The following is a 13,711-nucleotide window of genomic DNA, read 5'->3' as shown; positions in this document are numbered from 1 at the left end:
GGTTATTGATAAATCTGATAGTTCTATTTAAAACTAGATTTACGTTCAGATTAAGAGTTCCCCTCATGCGCTGGTTTCTGAACTCTCTCTAGATCTTCAAACCCCGAAGCATCTAAACAGGTTTTTCTGAGATATCACTCTGTTGCCAGCAACCCATATACATTAAACATTGGCTGTGGGCTGAAAAATATGTCAGTATATGTAAGTCAATTTTTAGGTATATAGGCATATTGATAGACATATTAATAAATTAAAAATTCTTACAAGTCTTCTAGTTTCGTAGGGGCATTTTGTTATTACGGACTTTCTCAAACAGTGTGTGACTGTGTTTATGTGGGGGACAGGTCATAACTGTTTTAAGTCAGGGAACCACTGGTGCACTGAGATTTCATTCAGTTTACAGAGATTTGTTTTAATGTATAACTGTTTCTAGAATTAAATATATTGCAAAAAATATTTTTAACTCGGCTATAATGTATAGGTATTTATTTTTACAGCTGTGCCCTATGAACTCATCCAAAGAGTTACTTGGAAATCTTTGAAAATACATTTTTATACAGTATTTTAAAGTTACATTCAAGGCTTCTGTCATTAGAAAGAACAGGCTTTTCCACTTGGCGTATTCATCATTTACTTAACGTATGGCCCTATAGCCTTAATTCAGATGAGCTCTGGGATAGAAGAGATTCAGGTGTCAATATTTTTTCCTCGCAGTATTCACTTTGGATTTAGAAGTACAAAATGAAAGATACAGTGGGTCATATAAGTTGTATTATTGATTGTACCAGCGATACTGATTAACTGTCTAATCGTAAGAGAAGTTGAACAGAATTACCAAATACTCTGAGCCTGAAAAATCCTAAGAGTATTGAGCCTTGGAGCACAATCCAGTAGTTCCTTTTTTCTAATTGGTCACACTCAATGCATACTTTAATATGGAATAATTGTACACAGACTCAAAAATACTGTTTTACTGCACACACAAGGTAGACCATTTTATATACAGGCAATGGTTTTAGCACTTTAGATACTCTGATTCTAAGATGTGAATTTTTAAATTTATTTCTTGGCAAATTTCTAAACACTCTTTGAGTGTTTTAAACTAAAACGAGCTTCTCAATTATAAGCATGAATTACTAAATGTCAGTTGTACTGAAAAGAATAACCTAAGTGATATTCATAGTGTTGTGAGTTTAAGTTTAGCTCAATAATTTCTGTATCATTAATTTTCTCACACCAATAAAATTGAAAAAAAAATTACACCATACAGTTCGACATAGTAACACTCGTAATTCAGCATGAAAGATCAGTTTTATATTATATGGGATTCTATAGTAACTTCTCCTCTTCCTGGAAGTTCCAGGAAATGTTTCAAAGAGGAGGTTCTGAAACAGGAAGGTGAGATCTCTGTTGGACCATGAAGAGAAAAATGGAGGTTATTCTAAATAGAGGAAACAGATGTGCAAAGGTTCAGACTGGTGAACAGACATAAAGCAAAGAGGGGGAGGAAGGGGTTTACTATAAGTGAAACTGGAAAGATAAGGAAGGACTAGGTCCCAGGGGATCTGATTTGCTGAGTTCAAGTTTGGATTACTTCCCTTGGCTGTGGGGAGCTTAGACCAAGCCACCATCATTTTTTGTTTACCCTGTGCCCTACCTAGCCCATGGACCTCACCACCCTTGCCTTCCTTACAGTTTATTCTCCGAACTGCACCTAGGGTGATTTTCTAAGTGTACGTCAGATTTTGTCACACACTCTCCAGTAGATTCTCAACAGATTCATCAGGATACATTAGAAATTTCTTAACAAGGACCCATGTGATCCCAACTCACAACCTCATTGGTCACTCCTACATTTACCCCCCTTCTCGCTCTGCTCCAACCACTGACCTTGCCTTTCTTTGGATGTGCCAACCTCATCCCCACCCAGGACCCCTGTTGGGATCTCTCTCTCCCCAGATCTTTGCCTGGCTCGCTCCTGTGTACAGGTTTCTGCTTAAATTTCACTTCCACAAAGAAGCTCTCACTCTCTAAATGTCTATCAGCATGAATCCCTGCACCCTCTAAATTTGTGTGTATTACTTATTAATATATATTTAATCAAATATCATCTTCCTTCTCCAGTAGATCATAACCTCTACAAGATCATGAATCTTACTTTGTTTGCCTCTGTAGTCCCAAGAGCCTAGAAGAGCACCTGGCACAAAGCAGACCTTCAATATTTATTGAATAAATGTATTAAAGGAAGGATTATAAGCATAGAAGCAATGGGTTAAGACATGCATTAAAAGACTCTGGCTGCTGACCTTTTCATTGCCACAATCTAGACCCATCCTAGCAAGTCCTGTTGAGAATCTAAACTGATACCTCCTTTGCTTAAAGTGTCAGTTCCACTTCGTTTATTTTTATGTATTGGGTTGACCAAAAAGTTCATCTGGGTTTTTCTGTAAGATGTTATGGAATAGATATTTGAAACAACTGAGCACAAGTTAAATAGCATTTAGCTATTAGTCCAGCCACCTTACAGATAAGGAGCAAAGCCCAGAGTAGTCTAGTGCCTTTATCATGGTTCTTTAATAAACCAGTGACCTGGCCAGGGTTAAAATGTTAAACTTGGCGCCTGACAGTTATTCTTTGTTAGTCTCTTCTGAGGCTTATGGGACATTTTCTGATTCTTCTCGCTAACTCAGTACCATGCTTGTTGTCTTTTTTTTTTTTTTTTTGCGGTACGCGGGCCTCTCACTGTTGTGGCCTCTCCCGCTGCGGAGCACAGGCTCCGGATGCACAGGCTCAGCGGCCATGGCTCACGGGCCCAGCCGCTCCGCGGCATGTGGGATCTTCCCAGACCGGAGCACGAACCCGCGTCCCCTGCATCGGCAGGCAGACTGTCAACCACTGCGCCACGAGGGAAGCCCCTTGTTGTCTTTCTATCTTGTCATTTCCTCTGCTCTCCCAAAAAATCCAATTTAAATCCCCATCAGGTTTATTCATTTTTTAACTTATTCTTGCTTACATTCACTCATTATCTCATTCATCCATCCATTGCTCTTTTCCAGACACCGTGGTAACATACAGGATGAAGCAGAGTTCATGCTTGACCTCCCACCACTGGGATCATTTTGTTCTTCTTGCCCAAGTATCGTATTTGTTTGCTAGGGCTCTCATAACAAAGTACCGCAAACCAGGTAGCTTAAACCACACAAATGTATTGTCACAGTTCTAGAGGTTAGAAGTCCAAAATCAAGGTGCGAGCAGAGTTGGTTCTTTCTGAGGGCTGTTGCAGGCCTCTCTTGTAGCTTCTGCTAGCCTCCAGCGTTCCTTGGCTTGTAGTTGGTGGTCTCCCTGTGTCTCTTTACATTGTCTTCCCTCTCTGTGTGTCTGTCTCTATGTCCAAAGTTCCCCTCTTTATAAGGACACCCGTCCTATTGATTAGGTCAACACTAAAGACCTGTTTTAACTTGCTTACCTGTAAAGGTCCTGTGTCTGAGTAGTTTCACATTCTGAGGTACTAAGTATCAGGACTTCCAACAGACTTTTTTTTTTTTTTTTAACCCATAACACACATCAAAGCACTATATTGCCCTTTTTGTTTGTTCATAGGCAAATGAAGACTGTTTTTTTGTTTGTATGATTTTGTTTGTTTGCTGTACGCGGGCCTCTCACTGTTGTGGCCTCTCCCATTGCGGAGCACAGGCTTCGGACACGCAGACTCAGTGGCCATGGCTCACGGGCCCAGCCGCTCCACAGCATGTGGGATCTTCCCGGACCGGGGCACGAACCCACGTCCCCTGCATCGGCAGGCGGACTCTCAACCACTGCGCCACCAGGGAAGCCCAGACTGTTTTTATGGTTTGTTGCTTTGTCTGCATTTGGTCCTCTTTCCATACTCAGTTATTTTTTTCTTAGTAACTATTTCCCAAGCTTTTTGGAGAGCTTTCATTATTACAAGGTTCTTCCATATGGGTAAAATCTCTCTTCCTGGAGTTTCCAAACATTTGTCTTAATTCTGCAATTTTAAACATCAGAGATTTAAATTTATTCCATTCCTACTCTATAGGAATCCAACTATCTGAGATCCTTTAACTCTGATAGAGTTTTTCCATCATGGAACTGTGGTTACACCTTTGACACACAAATTTCAAGGCAGGAGTCTATATCATCTGGTTAGTCTTTCCCTGACACTTTGAGTTCATGCTTAGCCCTAAGATATCTCATAGATTTAATTGGTTAAATTAGCACTAATTAACATAAAATCATAAAATAATACAGAGTGGGCATAAGTGGTGCAGGGAGTTATCAGAGATCATTTTATTGAGTTATGTAATATTCCCCTGTGTCTGTAAGAGGTGAGCTATATCTCTTTTCTAGACCTTATCACTCTGGTATCAAAGTCACAGCCCCAAAGCCAGATTCTATTTTTGACAACTTTATATAACCAAACACTTTTATCTTGTGGTCTGCTTCCTTTTACAAATAGAAAATTTTAACTCTGAGTAAAGATGGAAAAAATTACCACGTTTTTACTTGAGTTCTTCTGATTGCTCCCCAGGAAAATTCCCAAGAGATACAACTAAAGTAAATTTAGAATTTATTCCTTCCCATGGGGCTGAGCTTGCTACTTAGATACCACTTGAAAATAATGTATTTTCATCATGATTTAGTAAAAGCACAGAAAGGAATAAGCTTTGTAATGAAAAAATGGTATGCACACAGAGATTTTTTTCTAACTTTCATCAGTGGACTTCTTCAATTAAAATGTTTTATGGAAGTCACATAATGAAAAATGAGTGGACACTAGTGGAGGGTGACCAAATCATTTGTAATGATTGAATGAAAGTAACACTACCTTCCCATCACTAAGTCTGGCAATTGTAGATATTCTGTTAATTCCCTTTCCTCACGGTGGGGGGTGGGGGGGTACATTTGGCAGTTTCTGTATTTCCTCAGCAGAAATTTGCTGACTGTCATTAAAGAGCTTTACCTTATTGGTTAGTAGAAAAAAATTTCAAATCTCCCAGTAACTGTGTACCTTTCATGGTCTATGAAGTATATAATGGTGCTTCTCTAGAAATTTTAGATTCCTGTTCTTTATAACCATTCTAAAGTTATTCTTTTAGGTAATAAGGCCTTTACCGACTGACCAAATGAAAACCACTCACCTTTCTAACGCTCTATCCTTATGCCTTTCTTGATTTTTCTCCATATCACATATTATTATCAAAAGTACTATGTCTGTTCCTTTATAATTTCATGTATTGTCTTTCTTCCCCAACCAGAATTTATGGGTGAGGATTTTTGTTAATTATATTCACTGCTATATCCCCAGTGCCCAGAACAATGCCTGGTTCACAGTAGGTTCTCTATAGCAGTAAATTAATTTGATGAATTAGTGAACAGACCGCTTTATCCACCAAACTGCTTTTAATTTGGGGGTGATTCACCAATTCCTTGCTCCCACCTAAAACAAAAAACAGAAACAGGGCTTCCCTGGTGGCGCAGTGGTTGAGAGTCCGCCTGCCGATGCAGGAGACACAGGTTCGTGCCCCGGTCCGGGAGGATCCCACATGCCACGGAGCGGCTGGGCCCGTGAGCCATGGCCGCTGAGCCTGCCCGTCCGGAGCCTGTGCTCCGCAACGGGAGAGGCCACAACAGTGAGAGGCCCGCGTACCGCAAAAAAAAAAAAAAAGAAAGAAACAAAGCAAAACAAATAAATAAAATCTTATTCATTCTCCGTACGACACTTCTTGTGTAGTTCAGGGTTACAGTTTTTCCTTCTGCTTTCCCCTGTGTTTTTCTTCTTTTGCTGAACAGATGACAATGCGCTTTCTCAAATTTATTTCAGTCCAGTATTTTTGTGTGTGTCTGTGGATTACCTCGAGCATCACACCTATGAAACTTTCATAAACCAGAGCACCAAAACGTGTTCCTCATGCTCTTTTTCTTTCTTTTACACAATGAAACTGTTTACATCATGACCCCAGATGATCACAAACGTCAAGAAAGGAGGTTAAACTCACTCTTTTTGCAAAGTATAACTTCCTTGTTCCCACTTAACTCTGCCTGTAAAACTCATTTTGTACAGCTCTTCAGAGCTTCTTGCTATCTGCTAGATTGGATGCCGCCTGACTCAAGTGGATTTTTGCTCAAATAAATTGTTAAAATGTTATTAAAAAAAAAAAAGGGAGGTTAATGTAGCATGTTCTCTACAAAATCAGGAGAGAATGTCATAGCCATTGGAAGAAATAGCAGTGTAAATTCAAAGGATTTGTTTGGAACTAGATTTATCATGCAAGATTTATCTGTCTTTAAAAAAAACGCAATGATTTTTTTCTATCAAAAGAAATAGCACGTTTTATCAATAATGATACATGCCACTTTTGTGCACTAAAATAAGCTACATTTAAAATGTTGTCACCTCTGTCTGGTCTTAAAATTACATAAACTGCCAAGTGTTAAAACTGTTTTTCCTACCCTTAGACCTGTTGAACAATTTTAGAGCTTTTTTAGTAATAGACAAACTCCTTATTAAAGTATTTTTGTTCTAGAGTTTAAGCCAGGATCCTATTGCAAAGCAGATGGTATTCATGAGCTGATTTTTACAAGAATGTGTTTTGCTTCACTGATTGCTGTTTTGATAGCTATTTTTAAGATTTTTAGAACCCTTTAATGTCTATTTCTGAGAGTAATTTCCATAACCTAAATTGAGAAATTTTATTTCTGTCAATTTTATTTCTGTCAGAATATACAGATTTAAGAAATAATGACCGTGATAACCAAGTGTGATTTGAAGAATAATATTTTTTAGGGGTTGTTTTTCATTACTGTCTTTGGAAAGCAACATAAGAAACCAGTCTATTAAAACTGACTTTGACGAAATAAGCTGTTTTTTTCTCTCTATATGAGAGAAAAAGTATTCATATATTAAAGACTGACTTTCTAAATAGGTGAGGCCTCATTTTTTTCTATAGCTTTTACACCCTCTTCATTGCTAGTACACTTTTCTTATCATATTTCTTCTTTATGATTAAAATCTTGGATATTATTATATATTATTATACTATTTTATTATAAAATAGGAAATAGTATGTTAAAGTGTTTTTCAAAATAAATGGCAGTAAAATAATAATTTATGGTCATTATTATTAGGGTCTGATAAAAATCAGATTGAATGTATACATGTAGACAAATGTCAGTGAAAACCAGAAAACTTTTAAATTGATCTCATCAATCTAGTGTTCAGTAGGTAACCTCTGCTATTTCATTGTAATCAGTATCTAAGGATTAATTTCAAAGCAAGCCTTTTCAGACTGAAGGGGAAAAAAATCAGATTATTTGTGTTATTTTTTCTCAACGTCAACATTTCAAACTATGCCAATAAACATAATTATAAGAAACAGACGTATGTTCCTAATGTTCAGTGAAAGACCTTTGCTGAAAATGTACCCCTAAATATTAGGAATTCCTAGTTTAACACGGGGGAGTTCTGAATTAATAGAGCATTGATTATTACTGACCCAGTTTAAAAACACTGAGCATCATTTAACAGTTATTAGCTTCCTAAGTATTTTATCATAATATTCTTAATTCAGTACACTACCTGTTTTGAACAGTTGTGCAGTTTAAAACTGACTCTACATAAAGCTACCTACATATTCTCGAAAATACATCCCGTCCCAACAAACGGACATGCACTTTTGTATATTTGTTTATGTTTTTGTTTTTTGTTTTTGTTTTTTTTTTTGCGATACGTGGGCCTCTCACTGTTGTGGCCTCTCCCATTGCGGAGCGCAGGCTCAGCGGACATGGCTCACGGGCCCAGCCACTCCGCAGCATGTGGGATCTTCCCGGACCGGGGCACGAACCCATGTCCCCTGCATCGGCAGGCGAACTCCCAACCACTGCGCCACCAGGGAAGCCCTGTTTATGTTTTTTAAAATTACTACTTATTTAGGATTCTATAATCTGCCACATGTGCTATTACTGAAATAAAATAACAAGCAACTGATTGTGATATAAAAATTTGGAAAAGTTTTGAGGTATAATGTACATAGTGGCATCAAAATGTATTCCACTAGTTGCTTTACTTTTTCTTATCACTATGTTCAACATAAAAATACATGTTTGTAATAGACATATTTGCCTATACATATACATCTATACATAAGTAGTTAATACTTTTATAGCCTTATATAACTAATAAAATAGTTTCAAATTCAGTTGCTTGGTAGAGATCCAAACCATTTCTTTTCTGTAGGTTTTATATTTATTTTATTACATATTTGAAAGATGAGAAATCTGAAGTCCAGGTCAGTGTTCTTTGCACCTCCATACCCACCCAATATTAATTCCGTTTGTAGCAAATGAATTTCTTCTACTTAACAGGATTTTCTTTTTGGTCCTCTTCTGTATCTTGACTTATGTGTAGAGTTTGAATTAGGAAAGCACCAGAACAAGTATAGTGAGGTAAATTGAGCCTGAAATGAACTGGCTAAATAAACTGAGGTAACTTAGTCTAAAGCTTTAAACAACAAAGGGAATTTTTATCTCTTTTTTTCTCCTTAAGAACAGTTTGCTAGAGATTCCAATTAAAACAGTTGAGAAAAGCGATGGTTGAGCACAGTGTAAGAAATCTTTAAGCTAAATTATAGAACTGCTATCTCTATTTATTTTGGTTGAAAAAATTTTATAAGATGACAAATAAAAGCTTAACTTTGTGAAGAACAGTAAATAACCCCTATGAGGGAGTAAACAGTAACATTAGAAGAGTTGAAGCTAAAAGTGATTATACTCACCCTCTCTCCTCCTCCTTCCTCAACTGAATGAAAAAGATATATACGAAAATTGTTTGGGATCACTGATAAACCATTTTAACTACATAAGTAAATCACTCTTAATAAGTTGGACCACATTTTAATTTCTGACCTGTTGGGTAGTATATTTTAACATGACAGGGACAAGACAAGTCTCCAGTGTTTTTTCTGATAAAACTCAGCCCTAATCACAGAGCTCAGTCTCTGGGCATAGAGGCTACTTTTATGGGTTAGTCATTTACTTTTTAGAAGGTCGAGCTGAAATCACTGTTTAAAGTACTAATAAGCGCTAGTTGTAGAGAGTTTCAGGATACTTCATGAAAGACCCAACATCATGACATTTCTCCTTTTGACATTAATAAATGTGCATGAATTTCTTCAGTGTGTCATAGGTATTAAAATGATAGTAATGTTTCTAATAAAACAATGTTATTTTGTTAAGAATAAGCTTCTTTGCGGCGCTTTCAACCAGTTCTTCCATTTATGGCATGAGCTGATGCCTGTAAATGCTCACTCAAATGCACTGCAGTCAATAAGCTCAGGTTTCATTAGTTATCCATTTGGAAAATCATCTAATCACCCATCAAAGTATACCTCTGTTCTCATGTAACTGAATTTATAGAATTAAGGATTGAAAAGTTAACCTCTTAAAATAACACTTAGAAAAAATATTGTTGAATTTACATAAGTCCATGCATGAGCTTTATCATCTTAGAAGACCAAAAAAAGTATTTCTTGCCACTTAATTTAATTGCCATCCTTTATCAGTTTTTAATAGCACTGTCTTCTAAAGAACCAGATGGTTCTCCTGTTCATATGGAAGAAGGACCATGGTCCTCCTTGCCAAGGAAATTTTGTTGTTTAATTTAACTTGGGGGAAGCTATTCATGTGATTTAGGTTTATGAAAAATAACTATTTTTATTTACTGCACTCATGTAGGTCAAAGCAGCTTGGAAGTATTTTAATGTCATGTTCCAAGGTTTTATAGGCCAGAGGATAATAAATCAATGAGAAAGGAACAAAAAACAATAACAGAGATTCCTGTGATTTTGTGGTTAGGCATTTCAAGAGTCTAAACATAAATTATCTTTATTATCTCAAGATAATTTAGTAAAGACTGTGCCACTATTAAAAGGTCATGATGTTTCTCATGGCTTTAGGTAGGTAGTTATTGAATCATTCCTTAAATTGCTAATGATCTGAAGTGCTGGAAAACATATCACATAGTAATCAATCATCATTCTAATACTCCATGTACAAAGTTGTAGCATAATTAGAGATTTACATTTTACAGCATTTGAAATACAGTTATTTTTGTTCTGAATACAATTATTTTTGTTCTGATGAGAGATTGTCAATGAGAAATGCAAATGAGGAGATATTTTTTGGAAGCGTTGGAATCACTACAATCCCTCTTTGTGGATCAATAATTTGTTCTCAAAATGAAGTAAGTCACAGGCAGGCAATACTATAATATTCAGCATGCTGAAAAAAAAAAAAAGCAGGTGGAAGAGATGTATCTTACTTTTTAAATATACATTTATGTTTTAGGGTAAGTTTTCAAGTTAATTCTTGGAAATTTTTATTAACTTTAATTTTCCACTTCAGATTGCTCGTATAAACCATTAACACATTTTCTGGTAAAGGGATGTAGTCGTTATCTTGTGGTAGCATGTTAGAACTGTAAATGGATTTGCGCTTGAAGAAGGAGTCAACGTTAGCTAGTTCTTCATAGCATTCCGTCTCCTAGTCCAGCAGCACTATGTAAAAGTTAAATGGTATAGAAATGAGAAAATAGGTGTCTGTGTTTATTTTCCAGTGATCTGATTTTAATTCTTATGCTATCATGTTTTCATAGCCTTTAGGTTAGTCAGTGCTTTTAAATTACTTCTTTGTTTCTCTTTATACTCACTGGTTATCAAACCTTGTTTCTGCTTAGCTAAGAGCATATAGGCAAAATACGTTTTGCTGCCCCAATAAATTTTTGAAGTAATAACTACAAAAAGAGTGATTTTAAACATAGTAATAACTGGATGTTGGGAGATTAAAAGGAAAAGAAAAAGGAGGTCATCAGTACCTTTAAGCATTTTCTTTTCTCTTAGGAAAATGATCAAGAAAACGTAATTTTGAATGAAGCAACACACCAGTGAAGAAATATATCTGTAGTCTTGCACAGAAATGTGTTTTTCTAATGAAAATGTAAAATCTAGAAACAACAAAGATGGATGGATGGGAGGGATAGAAGGGAGGAGGGAGAAATACATACACATACATGTGTATAAAAAATGATCGCCTTAAAAACTTCTAAGAGGGCTTTCTAAGATACCTTATACAGATTTTAGGAGAAAAGAAATTAATCTGTTTGGGACATTCCAGAAAATAGAAGGCAATACGTGTTGCACAGACTGACATCTCTGATGCGTCTGTCCAGTGAGGTGGAAACTAGTTTTCTGCTTGGCTGCCAGCCCAAGAGCAGTGACTTTCAGCAAGAAAACAAGACAAACTGGGGCAAGAGGCACATCAAGGAAAAGCTTAAAGATGCCTGATGAAATATTGAGTGCCACTTTCACAATATTAATTGGAGAACATTTTTGCCTCTGCTACTAGACTTTGAAAAATAACTTGTGTGTGACTTTTAAATATGTTCTATTACTTTGTTTTTATTTTCTGACTAATAACGTCTTGTGTTTCAGTTTCTCACTTTTTTCTGGCTACTAGAATATTACAATAATTAAAGAGCTACTTAAAAAAAAATTTCAAGTACATTCACAAATGGTAAATTCTCTCCCATAGCTGTAGAGACTCAAGACTGTTTATTGATAAAGGTCTTTATATTTTTTCAGTGATTCGGTGATATTTTCATAGCAATGATGATACTGCTTGTTTTGAGTTTGATTCATGGAAATAGTTATGAAATTATTCCACAGTACTCTAGTTGAAGAAATTTGATGGCTTTATTTTGTGTGTGCCAGGCACTGTGCCTTATTGCAATGCCTAGTGGATTCTAGATGTTTTATCAGTTTTTAAAGTATTTTTCCATGAGTGGTATCATTTAGAATTTCATTTTCACAGGTCACTCCTCCGTTGTCTTTCATTTTTCTTGTATATCTTAAAGCAATAGAAATTACGGAGCCCTTGCACTCAACATTTGGAATGTTTTAGCTGTCTGTAGGGGTAAGGGTGGGATGGTGGTAAATAATGGGTCTGTTTTGGGAGCACATTATTAATGATACAATGTATAGAATAGAATGCTGAATATTTTTATATTCAACTGCTATTTTGTGTCAAAACTGGAAACTGTAGATGTTGGGGTAGAGAGACCCCTGGAAGGTGAATTAATGCTTTCATTGACATTTCAGAGAGTGAAACTCTGCTTCTAGTCCTTTTTCAAGGAAGGACGTGTAGTCATATTTTCCAGCTTGCAGCCTTGTGTTTATCTTACAGCTTCATCTTCATCCTCCATCCTAACTTTACAAAGTTAAAGGAGTATGCTAACCAGTGTTCATATATTTTATTTGTTTGTTTGTTTGTTTGTTTGCGGTACGCGGGCGTCTCACTGCTGTGGCCTCTGCCGTTGAGGAGCACAGGCTCCAGACGCGCAGGCTCAGCGCCCGTGGCTCACGGGCCCAGCCGCTCCGCGGCATGTGGGATCTTCCCGGTCCGGGGCACGAACCCGTGTCCCCTGCATCGGCAGGCGGACTCTCAACCACTGCGCCACCAGGGAAGCCCTCGTGCGCATTTTTAACCTCCTTTGGTAGGGAGGAGAATTCTTACTTTCAAAGTAAGACTTTTCAAATGTCTTCATATTATGCAATGCCATTACACTTTCAAAGTAATACACTTAAACGCTCTTTCTCAAACAATTTCACAACCACAATCATGTAGTACACATGAACATCTTAAATTTGAAAACTCTTAATGCATATACCAAATCTTCCAAATGCTAGTCTAGGAAAAGAAACAATCATTAATTTCAGCCTCCTATTGACCTCCATTATATTCAGAGAACTGAGAAGATTATTGTGAAAAAAACTTTTTAAAAACAGAAGACATATATTTGTTAGTATTTTGGAAAATTACAAGTAGTAAGATTTTATTACTATTTTATTATGGTCAGTTGATATTAAAAAACGTAATATGTGCATTTATTTATTAAGAAAACAGTTTTTTAAAATATTTGGAATATGAATTTACCAAATTCCTCAGTTTTCTGTGGAAATAAAGGGATTTTACAAGGAAATAATACTTAATGGATGCCTACAATGAGTACTAAATATTTTACACAGAGGTCTCATTTGCTCTTCATAACAAGCCTATGACTTGATTGTGAGTATTAAATACAATGAAAATAATTGAGGGTGAGAGAGAATAAATAACATGCCAAACAGCTGCTTTTGTGGTTCCAATTCCCCTTGAGATTTCTCTGTGAGGATGAATAAGCTATGATTTCAAAATCACTCTGCCATATTTTACAAACTCACAACATTTATTCATTGTGAATTTGCATTCAGACATTTAAAATTTCAGAAATACACATAAACCTCAATTGACCTTTAGGATATTGCTTCTGATTATTTCTATTAAACAATTAGGTCGATAAATGGAGCAGAAAAATAACAGAAAACAGATTAAAAAAACACCAAGGTAACAAATTTGGGAGTAGTAAAAAGGCAATAAAAGTTCACGGTCTTGGGCTTCCCTGGTGGCGCAGTGGTTGAGATTCCGCCTGCCGATGCAGGGGACACGGGTTCGTGCCCCGGTCTGGGAAGATCCCACATGCCGCGGAGCGGCTGGGCCCGTGAGCCATGGCCGCTGAGCCTGCGCATCTGGAGCCTGTGCTCCGCAACGGGAGAGGCCACAACAGTGAGAGGCCCGCGTACTGCCAAAAAAAAAAAAGAAT

The 13,711-nt window shown here is 36.8% G+C and overlaps 1 protein-coding gene across 1 annotated transcript in view; it reads left to right on the top strand.

The window, feature by feature from the left end:
- PCLO (piccolo presynaptic cytomatrix protein) overlaps positions 1–13,711 on the top strand; it is a 364,389-nt gene that overhangs the window by 207,048 nt on the left and 143,630 nt on the right.

The sequence above is a fragment of the Monodon monoceros genome, unplaced genomic scaffold, assembly GCF_005190385.1.
Source record: "Monodon monoceros isolate NGI ecotype Baffin Bay Population unplaced genomic scaffold, NGI_Narwhal_1 Super_Scaffold_2, whole genome shotgun sequence".
NCBI classification, from domain to species: Eukaryota; Metazoa; Chordata; class Mammalia; order Artiodactyla; family Monodontidae; genus Monodon; species Monodon monoceros.
Note: the sequence above shows the minus strand (reverse complement) of the source record. Positions and strands in the feature narration are given on the sequence as shown.